The sequence below is a fragment of the Embiotoca jacksoni genome, unplaced genomic scaffold (assembly GCF_022577435.1).
Source record: "Embiotoca jacksoni isolate LCO1_2020_lvr unplaced genomic scaffold, fEmbJac1.0.p SCAF_69, whole genome shotgun sequence".
Classification (NCBI taxonomy): domain Eukaryota; kingdom Metazoa; phylum Chordata; class Actinopteri; family Embiotocidae; genus Embiotoca; species Embiotoca jacksoni.
Genome location: NW_027185424.1, coordinates 137616 through 163680, shown reverse-complemented (window position 1 = coordinate 163680; position 26065 = coordinate 137616). Strand labels below are relative to the sequence as shown.

At 42.9% G+C, this 26065-nt stretch overlaps 1 protein-coding gene across 4 annotated transcripts in view; it reads right to left on the bottom strand.

The window, feature by feature from the left end:
• LOC138214246 (RNA binding protein fox-1 homolog 1-like) overlaps window positions 1-21464 on the bottom strand; it is a 278008-nt gene extending 256544 nt beyond the window's left edge. Inside the window, exon 1 of one of the 4 annotated variants that reach the window (XM_069175661.1) lies at window positions 21360-21464. The gene's annotated coding sequence lies outside the window, so the exon portion shown is untranslated. The remainder of the gene's footprint in view (window positions 1-21359) is intronic. The other 3 variants (XM_069175653.1, XM_069175651.1, XM_069175649.1) reach the window with 3 other exon arrangements.
• Between the last annotated feature and the right edge of the window lie 4601 nt (window positions 21465-26065).

The following is a 26065-nucleotide window of genomic DNA, read 5'->3' as shown; positions in this document are numbered from 1 at the left end:
GTCTACCCAGTTATTTTACTTCCTGATGTGGTCATTTTTCTCTTCATTCTTTGTGACTAAGGTGTGAATGACAGTTGTTAAATGGATTGTTTTTGGTCTGTTTGTGTTCATTGATGTCTCCTACGTTGTGCTGTCGCCGACAAAGTTAATAAAGTTTGCCGAGTTTAATTTCTTGTAATATTTCACATATGGTGCCTGTAGCAGGGGGAGAATGCATTTCATGTAAGAACGGGTGGGCGGACATTCAAGCATTGACTTGAATGGCAGCAATGAGCTCCGGTGGTCCGGTCGGAGCTGGACCGGGGCGCAGACAGAACCGGTGCTGAGCTGGATGCTGTTAATGAGCTAATAAACACCTTATGACAGCAGTAACAAACTGATGATCACGTTATCCTCTTAATATTTGATAACATTTGAAAGATAACAGCTGATAGGAAAGCCATCCCTAAGTGTTGGTCATAAAATCTTGTTGGCCAATTTAAAATTTAGACCTGAAAAGAAATGAATTTCAAGGATCAAATTTCATGGCAATTTTCAGTACTGATTCCACTGGATGAGTGAAAAACTTAACCTACAGGTGGAGCCACTCATACGCTCGCTCAAACTACCGGCCTTAGTAGAGGACAACTCAGGAGATCACCAAAGTCATTGAGCTACTTTTTGGGGGGAAAATCATTAGTGCACAAAATTTGGTGGAAATTAGTCAAGTGGAAGTTGAAATATTTCATATTAAGTACATGAAAACTGTAACCAGAGGTAAAGACAGGGTGTCCTCAAAGCTTTCATCTGGAGCAAATTTCATAGAAATCCATATGATAGTTGTCAAGATATTTCACTGAACCACCAATGTCTACCTGATGGTGGCGCTAGATGAAAAGGGGATCACCAAAGTCAGAAAGAATCATCCTCTGGGGACCATGAATGTTTGTACTAAATGTTTTGGCAACCCATCCCACAACCATCAAGCCAACAGAGCCAAACCACCAACATGGTGGAGTTATTGTCGGCTAATCTCTAATGGAATTTCCAATTTAAATGTATTTATTTTTTAACAGAAAATAAGCTCTACACAAAGAACTAACAGCTTTTTCAACATATCTCGCAGACACAAAAAGAATCACATGTTGAAAAGCTTAAAATCTGTGGGTTAATTTTAATTTATTGAGAATTTCTAGAAGGCCTTGACTTGTTCCACAACATCACAGAATCCCTACAGATTAATTGAGTTTCTAATTGTTTGATTCTTGTTATTGTAATGGATTAAAAAAAAAAACACATTTCCAAGAAATCCTTTATTACAACACTTTAAACATGTTTTCATTGTTTTAATAACTTGCTCATCATCTTCTAAATGAAACAAAATGTTCACTGCACGTTTCCTCACCTGACAGATGGCCACTCACACAGACACACCTGAGCTATGGGGACACACAATTTGTATAGTAGGAGCACAGTGTGACATTACACAAGCTGTGCTCCGGATGTTGGTGAACCAGCTAAATTAAGGATAATTGAGTTATCACAGTGTTGCACTGTTGGGGTCCAAATTGGTACACATGGTGTGACGTCCCCTGGGATGAACAGTATTTATCCTCCATGTTAAATTCATCAAGTCAATCTCAAGCTAATAGCCTCTTTCTACATGTTTAATAATTACTCTAAATCACCGTCATAGTGTCAGTTATGACTTAAATGACTCCCCTTCGTGCTCCTTAAGGTGTCATCATCCCTCAAAGACTTGGATTGTGTCTTAAACTACATTTCCTCACACATGACCAAAAACAAAAATGGAAAAGTTTACCTCTCGCTCTCAATTTTCATTCTTAAGACAACCACTGAAGATCACAAAAATCAAACGGAGGCCAATCTGATCATATTTTAATGGACTGACTTTTGTTAAAATAGCATTGACTTCACTGTGTCTGCCCACCTGCACTGCTCTCCTTCACAGGAGCCTCCACTGAAAACTTTCGCTCAATATGTGAGTGCATAATAGAGTGTGTGAATATGAAAAATGATTTGGGTGCGGTTGTGCCCGTGTTTCCGCACTGAGGTTGGCAAAGTACACCAATTTGTTCAGTTCCTACACGAACAAAATGTGTTCAGATGTTCCATCTCTCCTCCCTCGTTCTTATGAGCAAAGAGTACAAAGCATTCGGGGAGCAGCTTCTCATTTTCACCAATTAAAATGGCAAACTGTTCTCTTATTCTCATAGTATCACATATGTAAGCAGTCTGACAGCAAGATTTTGACCCTACCTTGAAGGGTGCTCATTCATAGTTTTAAAGGTCCAGCGTATAGGATTTAGGGAGATCTGTTGGCAGAAATTAAATATCAAATTCATAATTATGTTTTCGTGTGTGCAACCGACTGATAGCAAGAATCATTATGTTTTTGTTATCGTATATTGAGCGTTTCTTATCTACATATAGACCGGCTCCTCCAGTGGTGCAATGAGTTAGGAACAGTGTCCCAATGTAAGACAGTCAAAGCCCTACTCATCACAAGGAGGAGGAGGAGGAGGAGGAGGAGCGGAGTAGTGTGAGTGTATTTAGGAGGTTAAAGAACAGTCGAGCTGCTGCATTCTGGATGAGCTGCAGAGGTCGGATGGCACTAACAGGTAGACCTGCCAGGAGGGAGTTACAGTAGTCTAGACGTGAGATGACCAGAGCCTGGACCAGAGCCTGGATCAGAACCTGGACCAGAACCTGGACCAGAACCTGGACCTCCTTCTGAGTGAGAAGAGGACGCATTCTCCTGATGTTGTGCAGCATGTATCTACAGGAACGTGTTGTTGCAGTGATGTTGGCAGTAAGAGAGAGTTGACTGTCGAGTGTCTCTGAGGTTCTTATCAGTCAGGGTCGGGGATGACAGAGTTGTTGAAGGTCGTAGTCAGGTCGAGGGTGGGACAGTCTTTCCCTGGAAGGAAGAGCAGTTCGGTCTTATGGAGGTTGATTTCCAGGTGGTGAGGACATCCACTGAGAGATGTCAGTCAGACAGGCAGAGATTCATGCTGCTACCTGTGTTTCAGATCTGGAAAAGAGAGGATCAGTTGGGTGTCATCAGCATAGCTGTAGTAGGAAAAGACATTCGAGTGAAGGACAGAGCCGAGAGAGTTGGTGTAGAAAGAGAAGAGGAGGGGACCCGGGACGGAGCCTTGAGGGACACCAGTAGTGCGAGGACAAGGTTCAGACACAGATCCTCTCCAAGCTACCCGGTAGGTGAGGTCGTTGAGAGCCTGGTAGTTGTTCTTCACTCCCATCTACAGCTAAAGATGAAAACATTGGTGCTGCACTGTAGTTTTCCACAACGACCGATTTGAGTCCTGAAGTTTAATCAGGGGTTTACGCCATCAGTCAAGTGTAATGTTCTTATCACAGACTGTATATAAACTTAACTTTCAGGTCTGAGAAATTAGGTCGATTTGGAAGAAGCTGCAATACCAGCGAGTGCCACTAGATTCATAACGGCAGTTCACAAACCAACAGCTGACATCACTGATGGTTGCCGCTTGGTTCTTACACTTTTATCTAAAATTGGTCATCTGCTACGAGTGTAGAACCGACAAAATTGCTTCCCTCTTGATGATGCAATGTTTGTAACTCCTGGATGTTACCATGGTTACTATCACAACCCACCCCCACACTCCGCATTTAAAAAAAACAACTTCATACTGAATAAGTTCTGGTCCTGGATTGGTTCCAGGTGGTGAAGTGGTTCAGATCAGGATAATCTAGTCAGTAAAGTGCATGTTGTCATCAGACAAAACTTTAACCAGAATACATCCCGCTTCATGCCAGTATCATTTCCCCCATGTCCAGGATGGCTGAAAATAAACCAGACCACACACACAGAACCATGAGTGTATGTGTGTGTGTGTGTGTGTGTGTGTGTGTGTGTGTGTGTGTGTGTGTGTGTGTGTTGTGTAGTAGCTATCCTTCCATGGAAACATAGCTGGCACTGACAGCTGTTGCAGTTCCAGTTATTGAGTCGATGTGTAATTGGTCTCACAGGAGATAAATGAGGCAGCATGTGCGTGTGTGCGTTTTGTGGGTGCGTGTATCTCTCATGTCTTTGCCAATGTACCAAGTATGTGTGTATCAATCAGCAGCAGGAGAAAGATGATGCACCATCCTGACGATTACCAGGAGGAGAAAATCACTGCTGAACACTTGGACGCTTGAGCACCGTTTGTCACCCATTTACAAGACCTCCCTTACCTGCCATGAAAGACTCTCGCTCACTTATCATTTCCCATAAAAGCCAGAGAGCCAAAGTAAAACTGGTTTACATCCAACTGACTTTTGTAAACTGTGGCTTAACACCAATTTCCCATCATGCATCAGGTGTGTGTGGTTAACATCATGACAGCCGAGTCTCTCTGGTTATTTCTAATAACAGCAGGACACGATAAGACATGAATAGATGCGCTGCTCTACTTCTTTTTCTTTTTTTATATGGTAGCTCTAGCTTTTTACAGTGCTGATGTAATAATTGCATAACTTTATTCAAATCACAAAGGTTTACATTTCCTGTATCAGTGGATGCTGATGTGACGGTAGACTTTCCTGTAGGGGACACTGCATAAGTGAAATATTTATATTAAATATATGAGGATTATTTTGTGAAATCATATTCTGTAAATTAAGAGTAATATACCCTTCTTTATTGAATTCTAACCTCCTCATAGGAACAATGATAAAGATCCCAATCCAGGCAGGTTCAGGTTTTGTTCTGTTTTCTGATCTAGAAGTCTTCACAGGTGTCAACCACAGGTGGATCTGACCCAACTCAACCAGTCTGAAGGACAGTTCAACTTATACTGTACATAAGGCACAACATTCATCTCTGGTTGAAATAGCCAAGCCAGAGGGAGTATTCCACACCACAACTGTCTGAACAGCATCAGGAACCTGGACCAGACATTACAGAAAAGCTCCATTAAACTCAACATCGCCAAGCAGTGCTGTGGAAGTAAAGGACCTGACTCCCAACAACCTCCTCTTTTCCAACTCAATTCAATTTATTTATATCGAGCCAAATCACAACACAAGTTCTGTCAAGGAACTTAACTTTGTAAACGTCCTTACAACACAACCCTACAACAATATAGACAGGAACCATAACAATTCTCGACCGGTTAGGATGCAAATTGTATCTATACAGTCTAAACAGACATGGATGACAAGTTGAATGATTGGTGGAAACATACAACAATGCAATTCTAGTTAGTCCTATTCTACATATGAGTATTTTAATTTGGCAATATTTATTTATTGTTGAGCTTTGTCAAAGATAAATTGTTTGTTATCTCGTGGCATACAATATGGTTATTCTTATTCTGTACCAACACAATCAGAGCACTCTCTACATATTGTGTGTGTTTAAGGATGCACAGTAGTGTATGAAATCTCGGTGCATCACGTGGAGGAAGCAAAGCCCAGAACTAAACGGATGTCTGCTTGAAGATGGCTCAGTTATTTGCTGGGTGGATTTCAAGGTGTCAGCCTTCAGGCAAGCTGAGTAAGAGTCTTAGGGAGATCGGGCACTCAAACACCAACACACACACGCACACGCACATGCACGCACACGCACACGCACACGCACACACACAAGCACACAGTCCTGTATTAGTAGTGGTCTCTGCTGGCAGAGACACTGAGCTTCTGTTTGTCTCACTGCCGAGCCCTTTGATGTGCAGCAGCATTTTGCATGCTGCTGTTACTTTCCCTTTTCTCTCTTCTCTCCACACAAACAGAGCCTGTTTAGGGAAATGTCCAAGTTATCTAATGTGTTCAGTGCATGTTGTGTTGCCAGACTCCATCTGGACAGAACCGATCCCCAACCAAGGACCAGCCAGGATGCAACATCAAACGCCATGTAAAACCCTCTAACTGGATGCCCATCCTAATTTATGTGTGCGTGTGCGTGTGTAAGTCTGTGTTTGTGTGTATGTGCAGAGATTTGCAAGTCATACTGGGCAGTTAATTGCAAAAAAACACATGAACTTATGTTATCTGTATCAATCTCCATTATAATAAAGAATAACATGACAGCAAAGATCAAGTTCAGAATCACGTGTTGCAACTGAAACATCCAAAAACAGAAATAAACCTATTGGCAGGAATTCCAGCAAGCGACAACTGAATGAACTATTTTTCCAATGAAACCATGTTATTAATGTAACGCAATACTTTTATCGGTAAAAGTACACATTTGGTAAGAAGTTTTAGGGATTGAATGATAGTTTAGCATTAGTATGTTACCTGAAGTATTCCAGATTGCACATACGTGTGAATGGAAACTTAAGGGGTTGCTGTTAGTGATTTTTGAATAGTCGTTATAATGTAGAAATATTGAGTAGTATATAGATCAGGGGTGGGCAAACTACGGCCCGCGGGCCACATCCGGCCCGTTGGTCTTTTTAATCCGGCCCACCGAAGATTGGTACAGAATTGCCCAAATCAAATCATATCATAATTATGACTGCATTCATTGGACCTTGTCCTGTAATACCTGGCGGTCCACCAGGTGGCGCACTAGGCGCAGTGACACATTGACTTGATTTTGCGGAGACCGGGCTGCTCTCTGTTGTTACTCTGCTGCTGCTCTGAACACATCTGCAACAATGAACGGGCCAAAGAAAAGAAAAGTCGACAGTGAGCCACGAGTGTTTCATAAGGAACGGACGACTAAATACTTTTTCACTGAAGTCCGGTCGAAGGCCGTGTGTCTTATTTACCAAGAAACCGTTACGGTTTTAAAGGAATACAACATCAGCTGTCACTTTTCCACCAAGCATGCTAATTGCGTTTACAACCAGTCAACGCAGGAACGGACGGCGACCCCTCAGAGGTCGGCAGGTAGTTTGCAGGATCAGCAAAACACCTTCATCTGACAAACTGCCATCCAAGAATCAAGCACGAAGGCAAGCTATTTGCTGGCATTCAAATTAGCAAAGACCAGCAAGCCTTTCTCCGAAGGGGAGTTTCTCAAAGAGTGCTGGTAGAGACAGCAGGTATCTGGTGTCCTGAGAGAAGAACAAATTAGAAAACATGAGCTCATCACGCAGGACGGTGACTCGCCGTGTTGAGATGATTGACGAAGACTTGGCTAGCAAGCTAAACAAAAAAGCAGAGTCATTTACATGATATTTCTTGGCACTGGACAAAAGTAATGACCTAAAGGACACCGCTCAGCTTTTAATTTTTATCAGAGGGATTAATGACAAGTTTGAGATAACAGAGGAGTTTTTGGCCGTGGAATCCCTGAAGGGGAAAACGCGGGGAGAGGACTTGTATGACGGCGTGTCGGGGGTCATCGAGAGGCTCCAGCTACCTTGGAGTACGCTCGCCAACGTTACCACGGACGGATCGACAAATCTGACTGGAAAAAACGTCGGGTTGCTCAAAAGAATCCAGGAGAGGGTGAAAGAGGACAACCCTGAGCAGGAGGACATTTTCTTACACTGTAAATCCGTCCTGCAGCTCGACCATGTGGTGAAGCCAGTTGTAGAAGTGGTTAACTTTATTGGAGCGAGAGGACTTCACCATCCTCAGGTTATCAAGTTTCTTGAAGAAAATGATGCTGATCACCAGGACTTGCTTCACCACTCCAACAGCCGCTGGTTACGTTTGGGGAAAGTACGTCAATGAGTGTTGGAGCTCAAACAGGAGATTATCTCATTTTTGGAGCTACTTGAGAAAGCTGACGATTTTCCTGAGCTGAGTGACACAGATCGTCTTTGTGATTTATCTTTTGCTGTGGACGTACTGACACACATGAATGAGCTGAACGTGAAGCTACAAGGGAAAGACCAGTTTGTCCATGAAATGTACACAAATGTCAGAATCTTCAAAACCAAGCTAGCTTTATTCTCAAAGCAAATGTCAAACAAGTCATTTGCTCATTTCCCCACGCTGGCTACGCTGAAAGACGTCCTCGACATGAAGACATACAGGAAATCACTGGACGACCTGCACGGAGGATTCTGCCATCGGTTCTCTGATTTTGGAAAAATTGACATGTCCCTTCAGCTGGTGTCTTGTCCCTTCAGCTGGTGTCGTGTCCCTCCAGCTGGTGTCGTGTCCCTCCAGCTGGTGTCGTGTCCCTTCACACAAGACCCTGAAACGGCGCCACAGGAGTTTCAGTGTGAACTGATTGATCTCCAATGTGACACCGTCTTAAAGGAGAAGTTCAACTCTCTTAAACTGGATGAGTTTTATGCTTCATTAAAGCAGCCAAATTTCCAAACATCCAGAAGATGTCCCAGAAGATGCTGAATGATCTCCTATATCTGGAATGATCTCCTGTATCAGGAATGATCTCCTGTATCAGGAATGATCTCCTGTATCAGGAATGATCTCCTGTATCAGGAATGATCTCCTGTATCAGGAATGATCTCCTGTATCTGGAATGATCTCCTATATCTGGAATGATCTCCTCTATCAGGAATGATCTCCTGTATCTGGAATGATCTCCTGTATCTGGAATGATCTCCTGTATCTGTCCTTGTGACAGCAGCTGGAGGAGTCTTTTGGAGAATGTCCTCCTCTGTCCCTGCAGCAGGTGGAGAGGGTGGTCAGGATTATCCAATATGGATAATAGTTTCCTCAGCATCCTCCTCTCCACCACCTTTTCCAGGCTGTCCAGTTTGCAGCCGATGATGGAGCCGGCCTTCTTAACCAGTTTGTTAAGTCTGTTGGTGTCACCGGCTCCAATGCTGCTGTCAGAAGGTGGCGTTAATGTGCCTAAAAGTTAAACAACATAAGGAGAAGAGAAGCACATTACTCCCAGGACCTGGAACTTCGCAAGTAAAATTAACACTGTGAGATTAGAATAAATGATGTGAACAGCAGAAACATGCGAAGACGATGACAGCTTTCAGAACTCCTTCAAGACGTAAATGAAGATGAGGTGCAGTCAAACTCTGCAGGTAAAGTCAGTACACAAGTCCACCACCGTGGAGTGAAGCCCCGAGCAGATGGACATCGGCTGGTCAATAATCGCTGGCCAGACAAAGTGAGTTTGATGTTTGATGTGCAGCACACCGTCACTCAGAGCAATATGCAATATTTTTATTGTGAGCAACCAAACGGATGCGTTACAGCCATAAGCCATCATCAGGGTTGACTATACATATGGAAATGACTGCATAGAGACAACGGGGGACAACATGTCCCATCAGCAACGAGGACAACTGAGTCCACCTGAGAGGGATTTGCCCGTTTGGACAAAGGGAGGCTCATACAAACTCCAAACATCTTATATATCAAAAACTAAAGTCAGTCATGTGGTACACAAATCCAGAGAAACATTAAGAACCATATTTTAAGGTCAATGCAGTGTAAAAGTGCCAATATTTGATTAATAATCAAATTGTTATGTGCAAATTTCAAATAGTATTTTTGCTTGTAATTTCCGTCCCTAGTTGCTGTGTTGGCCTTGTGATGGACGGGCATCCTGTCTGGGGTGAACCCCACCCTGACAAACTCAGCCGAGACAGGTCCATAGATATCAGACAAATTATGTTTCCTTTTTGAGTAAACACACAATACAAACAAAGAATTATCTTAAATTTAGTCATTATAAAACGTTCATTACAATACAGAATTGTGCAAGAGACATCTGATTGTCCAAGATTCATTCAGAACAAACCCAAACATCCAACCAGAGTCTGTCTTCACCCACAAGAAGAACAAGGTGGGAAGAAGCTCACAGAAACCCGTTCTCTCCATCATGGAGTCAGCCGTCAGATCACAGACAGAAGGCAGAGACAGACTACATCCACAGATTGATAGCTGTCAGCAACTACATCTCTTTCATCACCTCCAAACACACATCCAACCAGTTCACTGTTCCTGATGTGCATTTCCTTCCTGTTCCTGTTAAAGCTGGAGAGATTGAGGTTGCTGTGGTTGCTTTCACTGGACTCCAGTCCGCTCACCTCCTCCAACAGCCTGCATGGGAATGAAGAACGCAGCGACGTTTGCACCTGAGCGTCAGGCGATCCTGAGGGGAGCGTCTGCCCATTTTACACCATGAAACAGGCGGATGTTTAATATTGGCCTTTTTTTTTTTTTTTTTCAAGCCTCCTTTACTCAAGAAGACTAATGTTTCCTTTCAGAGGCATTAGCATTTTGATAAGCCCAGCTGAAGACCTCTCCCCCTCTCCCTCTCCTGCCGGAGCGATAAGGAGATGCAGTCCAGCTTTATGACAGTGTGGAGTAATTGGAAACACAGCATGGAGGAAGTCAGCGTTTAGAGGATGGGGAGGGGGGGGCTCTTTCAGGTGGATAGAGTTTGCTGATTCAGTAAGTGAGGAAATTACCGAGAGACTGAATGAAAGAGTGAGACAGGCTTAATGTATGAAACTGTAGGCAGAAGAGTGTCAGAGTGAGACGTGGAGGTAAAGGTGGACGCTTCAGTCACCTGCTGATGGAGGACTCTGTTGAAAAGTGGCATTCAAGCCCTCGGGCTGAATTTGTCTGCAGAGCTTTCTGCCCATTGAAGGTGGCTCTGCACGAATTATGCAAAGAAGCGTGAAAGGCGAGCATTAGCTGCAGCTTTTTTTCCCCTGGTGTCAGGTCTTGATGCCTGTAATCTCCCACAACCGCCTTTTCCCCTCCGATAAGCCTTTCTGCATGCGCTGCGAGTGGTCACGGTGACACATGTTAGATGTGGCATAGGCCACAGATGTCACACCTGACCAGGCTGCACAGCTCAATGACCCAGATGGAAAAATAGAAGAGGAGGTTGTGATCCATCAGATGGAAGATCTGATGAGCAGTGTGTTTCCAAATGTGTCTCTTTAATGGGTAATTAACCTCTGCAAATGTTCCATCCACCTGTCGTTGCATGTGAGCGTGCTCTCTGTGAAAGGACCGGGATTGTTTTCAAATGTGTCTTAAAACAAATCTCACATTAATGTGAATGACTGATTAAATCTTTTATTTATTTTTTTTTAGCCTTTTGTGTTTTGGCCCATGTTTGGATTTTGTCCATTAATCTCTCTTTCAAGTGTTCGTAGCTTCCGGCTCTGAAAAATGAGGCCAATGCAGAAATGCTTTAAACTGCAATACCACCAAAAAAAAGCTCCAGTTTTCATAGACTCCATTTCAATTTTTCTAAATGTCATTCGATAAATTCACTCTTCCAGAACTGGAGGCTTCATAACTTCATAACTACTGTTAACAAACCAACGGGGGCGTCGCTGCTGGTCGTATCTGTGTGTGAACACATGCTTTTAGTTGTTGAATGAATGGAGGCTACATCTGCTGGTCTTTGTTTTGTTTTTTTATTATTGGCAAACTGAAAGAGGTCGCACTGATAGAAGTTCTCATGAAGCCCACTTCACATGGGACCAAGATGGCTGTTCAGAGCCACACGACGCTAGCTTGGTAAGGCGTCAAAAGAGCTCCTCTTACGACCACCGTATCCGATAAATGTAAATCAGAACAGAAACAAAAACACGTCTGCATGCCGACAAACCAGAAACAATTTTGCAAAATCAAGAAGTAGAAACTGACAGTTTTTCCCTGCATGCACCGAAACAGAGATAGCAGCTGAATGTCTTGTTTAGGTCTAACGATGACACAGCAGGAGTTACGTGACCTGTTGTCTGGACCATGTCTCATCTCCCCAGCTCATGGCTCCATCACCGTGGGTGGATTAAGGTCAGTTCAGATGTGCTGACAGGCCGCATGCAACTTAAAGTTACCACAGTGTGAGAAGAGGAATCACCAGAATCCTTAGAAGAGGAAATCAAGACTCACCTCGCTGATTTAAATCACTTGTTTGTCACAGAAGTCATTTCATTTTTTTTGTTGAAATGTCCTTCAGTACGTCGACCAATCAGTGAACACGTCCCTGTTCATACAGCAGTGACTCACACTGACTTCAGTAGTTCAGTCTGGGGTTAGTGGAAGCTGTAAGGCACCTTCATTACTACACAGTTATGTAACCTCAGTTAATGACAACAACGTTTGAACACTTTAAACTCCCCAGTGCAGCTTTTCTGACTACAGTGATGAATTCCTGCATTCAAAGTCTCCTGGAACAATCGTTCCAACCACCTGCCTCAACAAGAGGGAAACTAAAATAACAACTGCCTCATGAATATTTACACGCACTAAAAGAACGACTACAAAATGTCAAAAAACATGATCAGCTGTGGAGATAGACTGCGATGATGGCTGCACACTACATTCATCATTGAGGCGATGGCAGCGGTAGATGCCGCAGTTCCAGCCCCGTGAAGCCCATGAAGATTAGTCTAATGCCTGTTTATCAATGCAAACCGTGTCTGGATTCAAAAGCCCACATCTGAGAGGAAATCCATCATCACATGAAAGGTTGCTCCACCTCTGCAGGAGATACTGATAGCAGCACTCAGCTCACTCTCACTCACACACTCTCCTTAAAATTCTCTTCTGTATCCACCCTAGTGACACTGCTATTGATTACAGTGAGGAACCTTAATGACTCTGCACAATGAGCAACCACTATAAATGCATAATTTTTTCTAACCCGACCCCGGGGTAGACGATCTGGCCCCATGGGAGAGTCAAAAGGCTTATCGCGCTGCAGAATGCCATCATTCAACGTTTGACACATTAGATAAGTTGCATCTCCGTTTCTGTCGATGTCGACCCTGTTTACCAAACAGGAACAACACAAGACGTTTAAACGCAGACACAATGTTAAATGCACCGCAGGCGTATGCTGACAGGCGATCAGACTGACTATTAATGATGGAAGAGAAGACTGCTGGTTGTTGTTGTTGTTTTTCCTTCCAGATATTAAGGAATGGTGATGATGATCTTCACCGGTCCGATCAACTCTGAAGATACAAGACTTGACCATGCTGGAGTTGGAGATACAAACTCTTCTCGGACTATTCAGGTCGTGTACGGTCTCATTCCACTGATACAGATGCTGAATGCTATAACCTCGTTATCATCACGTGATGTCGCATTTACTGCAGGAGGGAATGTTTTGATTAGAAAAAGGACATTAAATGAATTAAACTGAATTTATATTAAAAAAAAAAAAGACAATTCAAGTGCTTTTGAATCACAAACAAATGATTTTAGTTTCTGTGACTCTTCATTTTCTGGTATTGTTGATATATATATAACTATATATATATAGTTACATATATATATATACATATATATGTAGTTATATATAACTGACATATATCTATATATATAGATATATATAATATATGTAGTTATATATAACTGATATATATATATATATATATACATACAGTTGATAGCAGATCATGCTGTTACGTTTTGTGTGTCTGAGTTTCTTCAGGTGAACTGTATGTCGGCTCTATTACGCTCTGTTCTGGTCGGATGTGGCTCACGTTGGCTCGTCAACATTTTGGACCCACAAAGACCTTTATTCTGCTTCCTAAAGTAAAGCAATTTGTCTGCGATCCTTTTCACGTGTCCTCATCCTGACAACCCTCAGCAGTTATTCTCCAGATGCCTGCTCACTCTAGCGTTGCTGTGCACCAACATCCGTACGATGATCCACCGTTTACTGGATTATATGAATCAGTACTTTGATCTGATTGTTGATTCAAACGTACGTCTTCGGCTCCGGTGCAGCAGGAATGTTTTTGCTTGTACTCTGGCTCAGTGTTTCAAGACAAACTACCATGCAAACCAGAATATACAGTAGCTGGTACGTCAGCCAACAAAGTGACCAGGCCACACACTGATTGTTCTAACTGACAGTTTAACAATTCATAGATTCTCGTCCGTCTCCGACCGGCTTTTCGCTGCTTCCAGTAGTTCAAAACAAGCATTGAAAACATTTTACTGTCGTTCTTTTTGAGCACACCGAGAGCTGAAGAGCCTGGATGACATTTCCAGTAACGGGGTATTCACCTGAACAGGTGCCAGATGTTCTCTGGCTTTGGTTGGTAGAAAAAGGAAACAGCAGGCACGGTGTCAGTACTACATGGTTACCGAGGGTTCTCACGGATTTGCTCCATTTTCGTCTCATCAGCTTGTAACAAAGGTCTTCATCGCCTGGGCTCAGCTGCTGCTGTTTCTGCCAGTGTGTTCCTCAGCGGCAGCAGCAGGCACATTTTAATCACTTGCTGGCAGACAAAGAAACGGGGGGTATGGGTGTGGGTATGAGTTGGATGGGAGGGGGGCTGAGGGAGGGGGGCAGGAGGGGGGGGGGGGCATGTGACAAATATATGCTGCTTCCTGGGAGAGTGAGGAAGAGGGGAGAAGCCCCTTCAGGCTGAGTGGAGGGAGAGAGAAATGATCGTGTGCTCTTGTTGACTCTGCAGCAACAAATAATGAGATGAAAGATATCATTCACCTCGTAGAAGGAGGAGCGGCGACAGCTGGACGTTTATTGCCTCTGCCAAACATGGGCATGTGAGACAGGCTTCCTGTGGAGGCAACACCTTTGACTGTATAGTTTAATAAGAATACATAATAAAGAATTTATAAATATCTGTTGGCGAGGAAAACCTGGATACATGTGCTATTTGTCATGGTACTAACCCACAAAGAAGTGTTGACAGAATCAAATTATTGTATTGCCATGTATTAACATGCCCCCCCCCCCCCTTAACAAAACAAAACACAAATGTACTCAGAACTGCAGTTACGTTCAGTAACTTCTATTTATTTACTTAATTCCTTTGCAACCGTTTCATTTCAGCTCATTGTGAGATTCGCTCACACATTTTTCTGTCACTGAAAGTTTCACCAATTTGTCTGTTTCTGTGCTCTGCTGCGTGTCTGTGTTTGATGAAGGGCGGAGCCTCACAGACAGGAAGTGCAGCAGAGCAGCAGGTAGACAGGTGAATGTTACTCCAGTTGACAACAACTACACTTGTTAGTTGACTGTAAAAAGATTTTTTTTAAATAAAAATGGCCCAGGCTGTCTGCCTCGGGGAATCACTGCACACTCTGGATTCAAACTGGTCTGAATTGAAATTGTGAATCAGGTGTGAAAAAACTATGTGGCCTCATTCTTAAAGTATAAGAAAGAAATCCCCCATCATGACACTGAAAGGTCACTTAATTCTGCCTAATCACACCATGTCAAGCTGCTCAGGTGATCTCTTCTTCTGCAAAGGAAATAGAAGTAGAACCCACAGCAACATCACTTCTCCTAAGAGACAGCACCCTGCTGGGAGGACCCGTCCTGTACCAGGACCCAAAATAAGGTACGACCCACTTTAAAGCCCTCATCAGCTACAGTAATGTACCATTTATTTCCATACAGACTTTGTTTCCATGTGTTGTCCTGCAGGTGACCGACAGGTTTACCTGAGCCACCAATAGCAGCGCGTGATGGTCAGGTCATAGAAAAGCAGCCTACAGATGCCTTTGGACTTCTCCATCTGCACATCTTAAAAAAACTCATCCATTTTCCCTCGAGAAAGCTCTTCTTCCCTCTTTAACTCAGATAAAGTGATGTCACGTATCTCACTGTTGGTTGGGTCTGGAGTTTTGAGTGTGAAAATGAAAGTGAAAGCGGTGTGCAGTGAGATTAGCAAACCTCTGAGACCCTCTTTCATCTCTGCTGCAGGTTAGAGGCTCCAGGTGAGTGATGTCAGCTGATGTAAGGCAGAGAGATGGAAGACCTCGGTGCAAAGGTTCATTTTTCTCAAACTGTGTTCACAAATTTGCTCAAAAGATTATTGCAAAGGTGTGCGTTGGACTAGTGACAAGACAAGGCCTCTCTGAAATGTGCAGTTATATCTCGGGGGTCAAAAAACACTCCGAATCTGGTATGACCACCATTTGCCTCATGCAGTGTGAAACAGCTCCTTCTCAGAGTTAAACAGGTTGTGGATTGTGGGACTGGTATTCATTTTGCGTTATCATGCAGCAACATGATAGACAGCAGGACAACAGGCCTCTGGACCTCATCAAGGGCTCTCTATTTATTCAAACGGCCATCAATGAAATGCACCCGTTTGTTGTCCATTAATTACGCCTGTCTATGCCATAACCCCACCGCCACCATGGGCCACTCTGTTCACCACGTTCACATCAGCCCACACCACACCAAACGCACCAAATGTTGGCCATCTGCCTGGTACAGCCTGAACTGGGATTCATCTGAAGAGAACACTTCTCCATCCAAGGAGAGCATTTGCCCACTGAAGTCAGTTATGACGACAAAACTGACAGTTTGTGCAGAAATTCTTTGGTTGCTCAAACACACCTGTGCAATAATCGTGCTGTTTAATCAGATGTGACACATCTGCCAGGCGGATGGATCATCTTGGCAAAGGGAAAGTGCTCACTGACACAGATTTGATCAAATTTGTCAACAAAATTTGAGAGAAATAAACTTTTTGTGTGCATAAAAGAAACAAAAGTGTTCTATTTATATTTTTGTTGCATATACTGTGTACACACACACACACGGGCTGATATCTGAATTTATTTACTCTCTCATATTGGTTTGTACATCAACACCAAAAATCCAGTGTCAGCCAGGCTCTCTGTAATATACTGGATGTACCCGGCTTCGAGTTTGAACTCAGGTTTTTAGATGTCTGGTTAACATGTTCACATACAGAATGCGGATATGTGGACATTCATTTAACGCCTGCCTGGATTCTCCTGACAACAGTCTAGAAAAATGGAAGTAAACCAGACACAAGTTTGGACCTAACGAGATACAGAACATTTCTTAGGAGAATATGTTAAACATAGTCCAGACTTTATTGAAATGCATGAGGCCCTTCCCGCTGACAGAAAAACTGATTTCTTCATTGATTAGTAAAAATGGATGAAGTGTTTAAGTGTCAGCAGGTGGATATGTTTAGCCTCCGCTCCTCCAATATCAATTTAAACCTCGTAAACAATTTCAGAAGCTTGTAAATCCTCTCCCCAGGACTCACTGTGAGCTGCTCAATTAAAGCCTGCACAGACTGTCAGCATGTGATATTTCTTTCAACAGCAATACAATTTTATGAGGCATCAATACATGGTCTCACTCTACATGCCAGCCAGCTTGTTGCGAGCCAAACAGCAGATGCTTCTCTTCCTCGTTTTGCATATTCACCACATGAAAGATGGCAGCGAAGCCAAGGCTTCTCTCCACCAGGTTTAAGAAGTAGGAACTCGTCTGTGTGGAAAACACTTCAGCTATTTTCACACGTCTCATTTGGCCTCGTACTATAGTTCTCTTTAGGAATTTCTATATAAATACTGCAGATTTCAGACAAGATTATAATCACAAACACACATCTATGGTACATAATGCTGGACGCATGAAGAAACACCTCCAACACCATCTCCTGACACATTACAGCGAGAGAGCTGCAGCATTGGAGCGGATGAGACGGGGTGTGCGTGAAGCATATTTACCGTCCCAGAAGGATTGCTGCTAAATATCAGGTGATGTTATGTCCATTGAAGAACGCTGCTATACGCCTTCCATTAGTCAGCTTCTTGGTGTGCAGCTAGCTAGCTATCATTGACTGATGGCATGTGAGGGAACATCGGTGAACCGCAGCCCACCGGTTGAGGCGGCTGGACGTCCAGCGAAGCGTCTGCTTCTGTCTGAGGATTTATCAGTTAAAAAGGACTTTTTTTTCCAAACGTTAGTGAACCGCTTGCTTGCGTGGCTACTGTGGAGTTGTTGGGTTTGTCTCGGTGATGTCGGCCAGACGGAGACACACGTTGGACAATTGAATTGACACATGAAATCTGTCATGCTGAAATATGTTGAACTACATCTTTTGGGTGGACATAACAGATCACCTAAAAATAAGCTCCAAACGTTCAAACTTTCCTTTGAACATGAACATTTTACAGCTGAATGTGTCAATCTGGTGACTCTGAGATTACAATGAGAACATCACCAACATGGAACAATCTCCTTAAATGTAAGACCAACATTCAAATTAGCCAAAATCTTACCAATTGCCTGATATGCACCCCCGCATGGATCAGTGATGAAGCAGCGACCTATGCAGGACTTCACGTCACCAGTAGGCGGCTTTAGGACATCAGGCCCCTCCCCTATTTCAACAGCCAATCGGCTTGAAGCAAAGTCACCTGGTCACAGTTACAAACGGTCAGCTGATGAAGAGAGTGTTGGACGAGGCAAAGAAACGATCACCTCATCAATGTATTCAAGGAACAGCCGTGACATTAGAGAAACTCACTGTCCTCGTTCATGTTTCATATGACATGAAGCTGGGAGGTACAACGGAAGTTCAGAGAGTCGTTGCTACGGAGACGTTACTCCGTCTTGTCCAGTTGCTTCGGTGTAAACTGGCACCGCCTGCTTTAATGTGCCCTCGGCTGGAATCAAGTTAAATAGAAGGACAGACTCGTTCATTCTTGACTTTTCCTGGTTGTTTTCATTTTTCTGTGAGGATGTCGCAGGTCCTCAGGCTGTGTTTGTCTTTGTGTGCTGTGAGGTCTCCACCTTAAAGAGCTCTGAGATGACTTATGTTGTAATGCTTTACAGCAGATAAGCTCAACCTGATTTGCACACATAAAACAGTGAAATAGTCGACGACTGCACGGCACAAAATACACTTTCAAACATGCAACACTGTGTATTTGCTGTACATGAAAATGGAAACAGCAAAAGGAAACTCCAGTCCTTCGTGCACAGCAGCCGTTTTAACGAATGAAGACCATCCTCAGCTCATCACTGCTTTACTAGCAAACCCGTGAATCTGCCTCATCCGTCTCTGCCGGTGTATCAGGGAGCTCATCCTCAACATCTACACACCGAGTGCAGCGGTGAAGAGTCCTCCGTCAGGACATCAGAGGACACGTCGGAGACCCGGCGAGCTTTGAGACTTCTGCACTCCTTCAGGCCGTTTCAGAAACATCTCACTCAGCTTCACCATCGCAAACTACATCTTGAGGTTGGACTTCACGAGAAAGGTGTTTGCCTGCTGAGCACTTTGAACGAAGACGTCATTAACCGTGGGAATCCATCCACCTTTCAAATGGGTGACAGGCTAAACAGACACCATGAACTTTGGTGGAAGTAACCGTCTTCATCGAGTCCACAACTCTACTTGTAACGGCTATGCGGCTTTCACAAAAGAAAACAAAATGGAAGCCTTATCTTGTAATTATGACTTTCTGTCTCATAATTAGGAGATCTAGATCTCCGATTCCTGGTCCATTAGTCTGTTGTACATTATCTAGTAATTATGGTAAAACTATCTCAATCAGGACCAGGAGTGGGGCTGTGCATCAGGATCCGGTAACTCTGACTCTAAAGCATAATTTGGTGTATTAAAATCGGATGTGTTTCCTATTACTGTGACACTACGGGTCAGGCAAACTTCCCACTCTTCCACACATTTAAAAAGATGACAATTTTGCTCACTAATCCCAGCTAATTTAGCATTCTTCATTTTCCAGCTCACTGCATCAGGACCTGGACCACTTCCTGCCTGCCTGAGAGTCGTGTGTGTTTTAAGATGTCTCAGTAAGTAAATGCATCCGTCAGCACAGTTTGCAGCTCACCGCAAACACAATCTGTTAATAGATAATTCAGCATTTCATTTCCCAGAATGTAAACAAATATAAAACGGGGCTCGTGTTGCTAAACAGTGTGACTCATTTCATCCAAGGAAATATTCTACTTCCTGTTTCTTGTTCAACTTTACAGCTGTTCACACAAGTGATGAATTTTTAATGTGACAATTTCCAAAATAGTTTGTTGGATAAACATCACTCATATTGAAATTGAAGGCTCATATTTCTTACATTAAATCAGGTGACACCCGTCCGTCCCTCGCAATGATGGATAATCACCTTTTAACAATCATTTGACATCCAGATCTTGTTATTTTGAGGTGTTTTATCTTCATTCAATGTCATAATTACAGGATAAAGTCTACAATTTATTGTGAACGCAACACACTTTCATAAATTCTTTCTGATCCAAGAACCAGTGGTTGGTTCAGGTAATGACATAAATCTAGACACTTCACAATATACATTTTAATTTTTAACAAAAGTTTAGTATTTACTAAAGCAGCTATTATAAATAGCCGGTTGCTGTTGGGTCAATAACGTTGTGGGGTTCCTTTTACTGATCTGGATGTAAACAATTCATTTGCAAATAATAAAAAAAAATGCATCCAAATATCATAGTTTTCTCCAAATTAAAAAAGATATTTGTGCAAACTCTTTGCATTTCTTTAAAAACAGATAGTTTTGATAAAAAAAATGTTTTTGTTTATTTATGTATAATTTGAACGCAAACAAATAACCTTATTGAAGCAGGGGACATCGTACCGCTTAGGAAATGTACTTTTCCTCGTTAGTATTGCAATAAAAACCTTTTTAACAGTCAGCACATATGTCCATAACAGGGTGGACGTATCATACGGATCATTCTCCAAATATTGGCTTAAGGTTCTCTATAAATGAGTGGAAGCTCTGAAAATATATATTTTTACAACTAGAATGTATAATATTTAACATGACAAAAATGGAATTAACTTAGACCGAAATGTGTGAGTATTATGAGGGCTGACAGGCACCCGGCAGCGATATCCACCCTGGAGTTGTCAGTGAATGATACTGAATCAGGAGGAAACTGTGCCTTTATGTGGACTATTTGTATGTTGGCGACTGAATCAGAATAAACAACGTGTGTTTGTGATGATGAAGGAACATGTGATCCCGTCTGTGGTAGCATGTTTCTCTACAGGAGGGAGACCGAGACCTCAAAAGAAGATTCTGTATGAAGTTATGTCCTCTGTAGAAAACAGTCTTAATTCTCCACACTCACATCAAAGACACTTCTACATCAAGAGGAAATGAGTACATGTAGAAATTGGTCTGAATTGGATGCGACCAGGTGCCACTCACTGAAAACTCAGCACACACATCCTCAAACCGCAGTAACTGTCCAAAGGAAGCCAATTTATCTCAAGTAGGCAGGAGAGACGGATAATAGAGGTTTGACACTTGATGCAGGCAGAGTCATCAAGGTGGGCATCAGAAAAACCCTGGAGAGTTTCTGCCATGACAGGCGAGCCAGAGCTCACAAATCTCTGGCTTCAACTTCACCACGAAATCCTGAATGAGCTGAAGTCCTCCTTCAGCCCGTCGCGGAACCAGAACGCACTCCGGTCCGCTTCCAGCCGGACACCGCGCTCAACGCTTCCAGAGTAACATCTGGGTTTCTCTTCCAGCGCAGCGACCAGACAGGTAGAAAGGAGGAAACAACCTGTGCCCACCAACACCTCACCTTCCCACTTCATCTCAAACAGAAGCTTCAGGCTCTGACAGCAGAGGAGAACCATGAGAGGAGAACCATGAGAGGAGAACCATGAGAGCAGCAGCAGAACCGGAGGACGTCCACTCACCTGGCTGCGCTGCTGGACGCTCCGCGGGGAAGAGACGCTCTCCCTGGACACCTCTCCTGTCCTGTCCTCTCCTCTCCTGTCTGCTGCTCCGAGCACCGGCAGCGACCACAAAGCTCGTCTCACTGAGCCCACACACCGGAAAGGGTGAGAGGATGTCTTCAAAATAAAAGCAGGGCATTGGCGGTAAAACTGGCTGGAACAGAAAGAATATTCGAGTTATTCTTCCTTCGTTTTTTGCCACAACATTACACAGCTCTTATCAATTAATGTTGTCTTGAATGTGTCATATGGAGCTTGTTTATGTAGTGACCCTCTTTATAATAATAAGAGATCACAACTTGTTTTACAAGGACAGTTACATCATATATGGATATGGATTGTTGCCATGTGCTTGACTGGACAATCATATCTATGAATGGATAATGCTGATGGAAATGTGGTGTGTCCTATAGACAGGTCCCTGAGTGACATTAGCCCAGGTTAAAAAAAAATTTAAAAAAAAAAAAATCCATTTTCAGATTTAAATCAATCTTCACTCAACCTTCAGACCGCCCACTCTGCCATGACAGTATTTACGCAGCTCACCTGTAAAGTTTCACAGTCCAGCAACGATACATCAAAGTCTGGCCTGGTTACGTCCACAAAGGTCCAGTAGATCCATTCCTGTGAAGTATTTGGTCCAAAACACGTTGTCGCATCCACAATGCCCTCGACCCGCTGCTAGCTCATTTGAAACTTCCCGCCAGGTGTTCAGATTGACATCTCACTGAGCCAATAGGAGCTTCCATATCCTGTCCTCAGCCTATAACAGCCAACCAGAGTCGGTACCGGGCGGAAGTGTCACATCCAGCCAGTCGGAAGCCACATTAGCGATGATTGACACCTCGTATAGCCAATGACATTCTGAATTTGAGTACATGGGGCTTCAGTGGGCGGGGCTAAAACCAGAAAGAAAGAGTATCAAATTGGGAAGACTTGTGGATTAAAATGTGCATTAATGTTACTGCTTTGGGTTCTGGTCTTAATGTAAACATTCATATTGTTATGTTAGAGGGTTCCTTGTACAATTTATAGAATCACTTTTCTAAGATTAATTTTCAAATCTAAGAATTTGTTTTATTGTAACTGAAATATATCCCTAACAGAATTAAAATTGAATCGAATCGAATCAGGACCTTGTGAATTGAAATTGTGATGATATCCAGCCCTACCAAACGTAACCTGCTCCGGATATACCCTGAACCATCTCTAAATGCAAATAAAAGTACATTAAAATGCAAAACAGCTGCTCTGTAAATTATGCATACAGTCATACATTCTGCAAAACAAACATGGCTTATCAAATATGAAGGTATTCACTCACTCTCTCTCCACCACTCTTTTGTCTTTCCTTCATTTATCCCAAACATGCACGTTTGCTAGATGACATGTCTTATTTTTAATAGTTTTGCAAATAAATTTCATTCTACACGTTCTACACATTTAATATTCTGCTATTTCTATCGTCCCAAACTCCAAAGAACTTCAACATTTACTGGCTACTGATACAGTAATGATTGTAGTTATTTATTTGATTATGTTTCAGACTTCCATGTTGCTAGTTTAGTATATTTTATGAGACTGATTGAGAACTGATCTTTTATTTTTTATATTAGTTATATATTACATATTATATTGTTATTTGTACTGATGTAAGGATAGTAACAACATTTTATTTGCAGCACTTGAGAACTGTCTTTTATATTATTTTGGTGCCGTCCGTGTGAGGTCGGTCCATTTGTACTGACCTGATCTTTGGTCCTCCTGCGTGTGAATGGAGCTGATCCACTAACACTGGTGACGAAGAAGCTGCTAGTTTAACAACATTACCGCCAACTTCCAGGTATCCTCGTGGTTTTTAAAATCACGTTACTTCATGTTTTCAAACGTGTGTTCATGTTTTGTTTTTCTAAGCTACACACAACTCTATGATGCTTTGTGTTTTTTTCTGCCTCAGTCTTGTATCTGAACTGAAGCCAACATTTCTCCTTTTACTGACATGTTTGCGTAGATATTGGGATGTGACTTCTGCTTCTCATTTTATCCAACACACACGCGATGACACGTAGTGACCCTTCCTATGGAGGTCAGATGAACTTATTGTCGGTCGCTTTGAGCAAAAAGACTCCAAAAGGATGAAAATAATAAAGCTTTGTTTGAACTGATATTTGCTCTCCCTCTCATATAATGTTGGAGGACAGGAAGTGTTAGAGGGTTACACCACATTCACTGGGAAACCCTTTCCAAATATAGTTCTTCTTGGAGAGAGCTTTATTGGCAAGCTGCCTGATAACTCAGTTGGCTGTCTCAAAGCAATTTAATGCTTGAATGATTATTGCCAGACTGCTCGAGGCTAAAAGACAATGCTCACTTAAGGATTCTCTGAAAGATCAAATAAGCAAAAGACGGGTACATATGAGTACATGTGAGGATACCACACTGTAAACCCGGGAGAAAGGAGGCAGTCATTTAGAAATAACAAATATATTGTTTTGATTTTTTTTTTAAATGTCGCAGCATTCTGTCATTCACAGAAATTAATATATTTACATGAGGAGTGTTTTAATTGACTGGTTTTAAATGCCATCATCTACCTGCTGCAACGAGCTCAGTCTCACCTGGATGGAACCGGTGACTCTGTGAGAATCACTTTCTTTGATTTCTCCAGTGCATTCAACACCATCCAACCACTGCTGCTGAGTGAGAAGCTGCGGGTGGAGGGGGTGGACGCGTCCACCGTCTCCTGGATCAATGACTACCTGGCAGGCAGACCACAGTTTGTCCGTCTGGGCAGTGTGCTGTCTGATACGGTGGTCAGTGGTACTGGAGCTCCTCAGGGAACTGTTCTGTCTCCTTCCTGTTCACCTTATACACAACTGACTTCCAGAACAACTCTGAGTCAAGACATCTGCAGAAGTTCTCTGATGACTCTGCAGTGGTAGGATGTATAAGGGATGGACGGGAGGAGGAGTCAGTGGACGGCGTATAAGGGATGGACGGGAGGAGGAGTCAGTGGACGGTGTATAAGGGATGGACAGGAGGAGGACTCAGTGGTCGATGTATAAGGGATGGACGGGAGGAGGAGTACAGGGCAGTAGTGGAGGACTTTGTGGAGTGGGCTGGTAGAAATCACCTGCTCCTGAACGTGGCCAAGACCAGAGAGATGGTGGTCGACTTCAGGAGGAAGACGACGGCTCCACAACCGCTGAGAGTTCTGGGAGAGGAGGTGGACATGGTGGAGGAGTACAAGTACCTGGTGTCTCCATGACAACAGACTGAACTGGAAGACCAACATCAACGTTGTCTACAAGAAGGGGATGAGTCGACTCTTTTTCTTGAGGAAACTTCGATCCTTCAATGTGTGCAGCAAGATGTTGGAGATGTTCTACCAGTCTGTTGTGGCCAGTGCATTGTACTTCTCTGTGGTCTGCTGGGGGGGAGGAGGGGGGGGGCAGCATTGGAGCCGGTGACACCAACAGACTTAACAAACTGGTGAAGAAGGCCGGCTCCATCATCAGCTACAAACTGGACAGTCTGGAAAAGGTGGTGGAGAGGAGGACGCTGAACAAACTATTGTCCATATTGGATAATCCTGACCACCCTCTCCACCTGCTGCAGGGACAGAGGAGGACGTTCTCCAAAAGACTCCTCCAGCTGCTGTCACAAGGACAGATACAGGAGATCATTCCTGATACAGGAGATCGTTCCAGATACAGGAGATCATTCTAGATACAGGAGATCATTCCAGATACAGGAGATCATTCCTGATACAGGAGATCATTCTAGATACAGGAGATCATTCCAGATACAGGAGATCATTCCAGATACAGGAGATCATTCCAGATACAGGAGATCATTCCTGATACAGGAGATCATTCCAGATACAGGAGATCATTCCTTCCGACCGCAATAAGACTGTACAATAACTCACCTCTGGCAAAATCCATCACACAGCAATAACACTGTTGTCTGTGTTTCTTGGTTGTTTATATATATATATATATATATACTGTACTGTATATACTGTATATACTGTGCATTTTATATTTAAATTTTTTTTGACTGTTTTTTACTGCTTTTTATTGCTTTCCTGTATGCTGCTGTAGCGAAAAGATTTCCCCTTGGGGATTAATAAAGTAACTACCTAACCTAACCTAATAAACAGTCAGCTTAATAGAATCCTCCCACTGTGGAACAACCTGCGTGGGATGGATGTGTAGTTCTTCGTGAAGACACTGAACCCTTTTCACCCACAAAACACAGAGCAATCAGGAAACCTACAGAAATACAACAAGGTACATAAACATACAAAAGGTTGGTGGAATCAATTAATCTTTTGTAGTTAACATACAAATGTAACTGGGTGGTAAATATATACAAATGTAGTTTTCCACTGGAGGTTGGGTATAATTGTCATAGATGTTTGAATGTTAATTTTTGTTATTTACTTGTAAATTTAATATTGTTTAGATTACAATAAAAAGTGAAGCAGGTTATATTTGGTATTCCAGTTTCACTTGCTCGTGCAGACTTTGTTCACAAGGGGGCAGCAATGAGTAACTTCGTTTCACTGCCAAGTGTATCACAGTTTTTCTTTCAGCAGATCTGCAGATCTGATGCTCCTCATGCTGCCGTTGCATCACTACACATTCCTGCTGGGTTTAGAT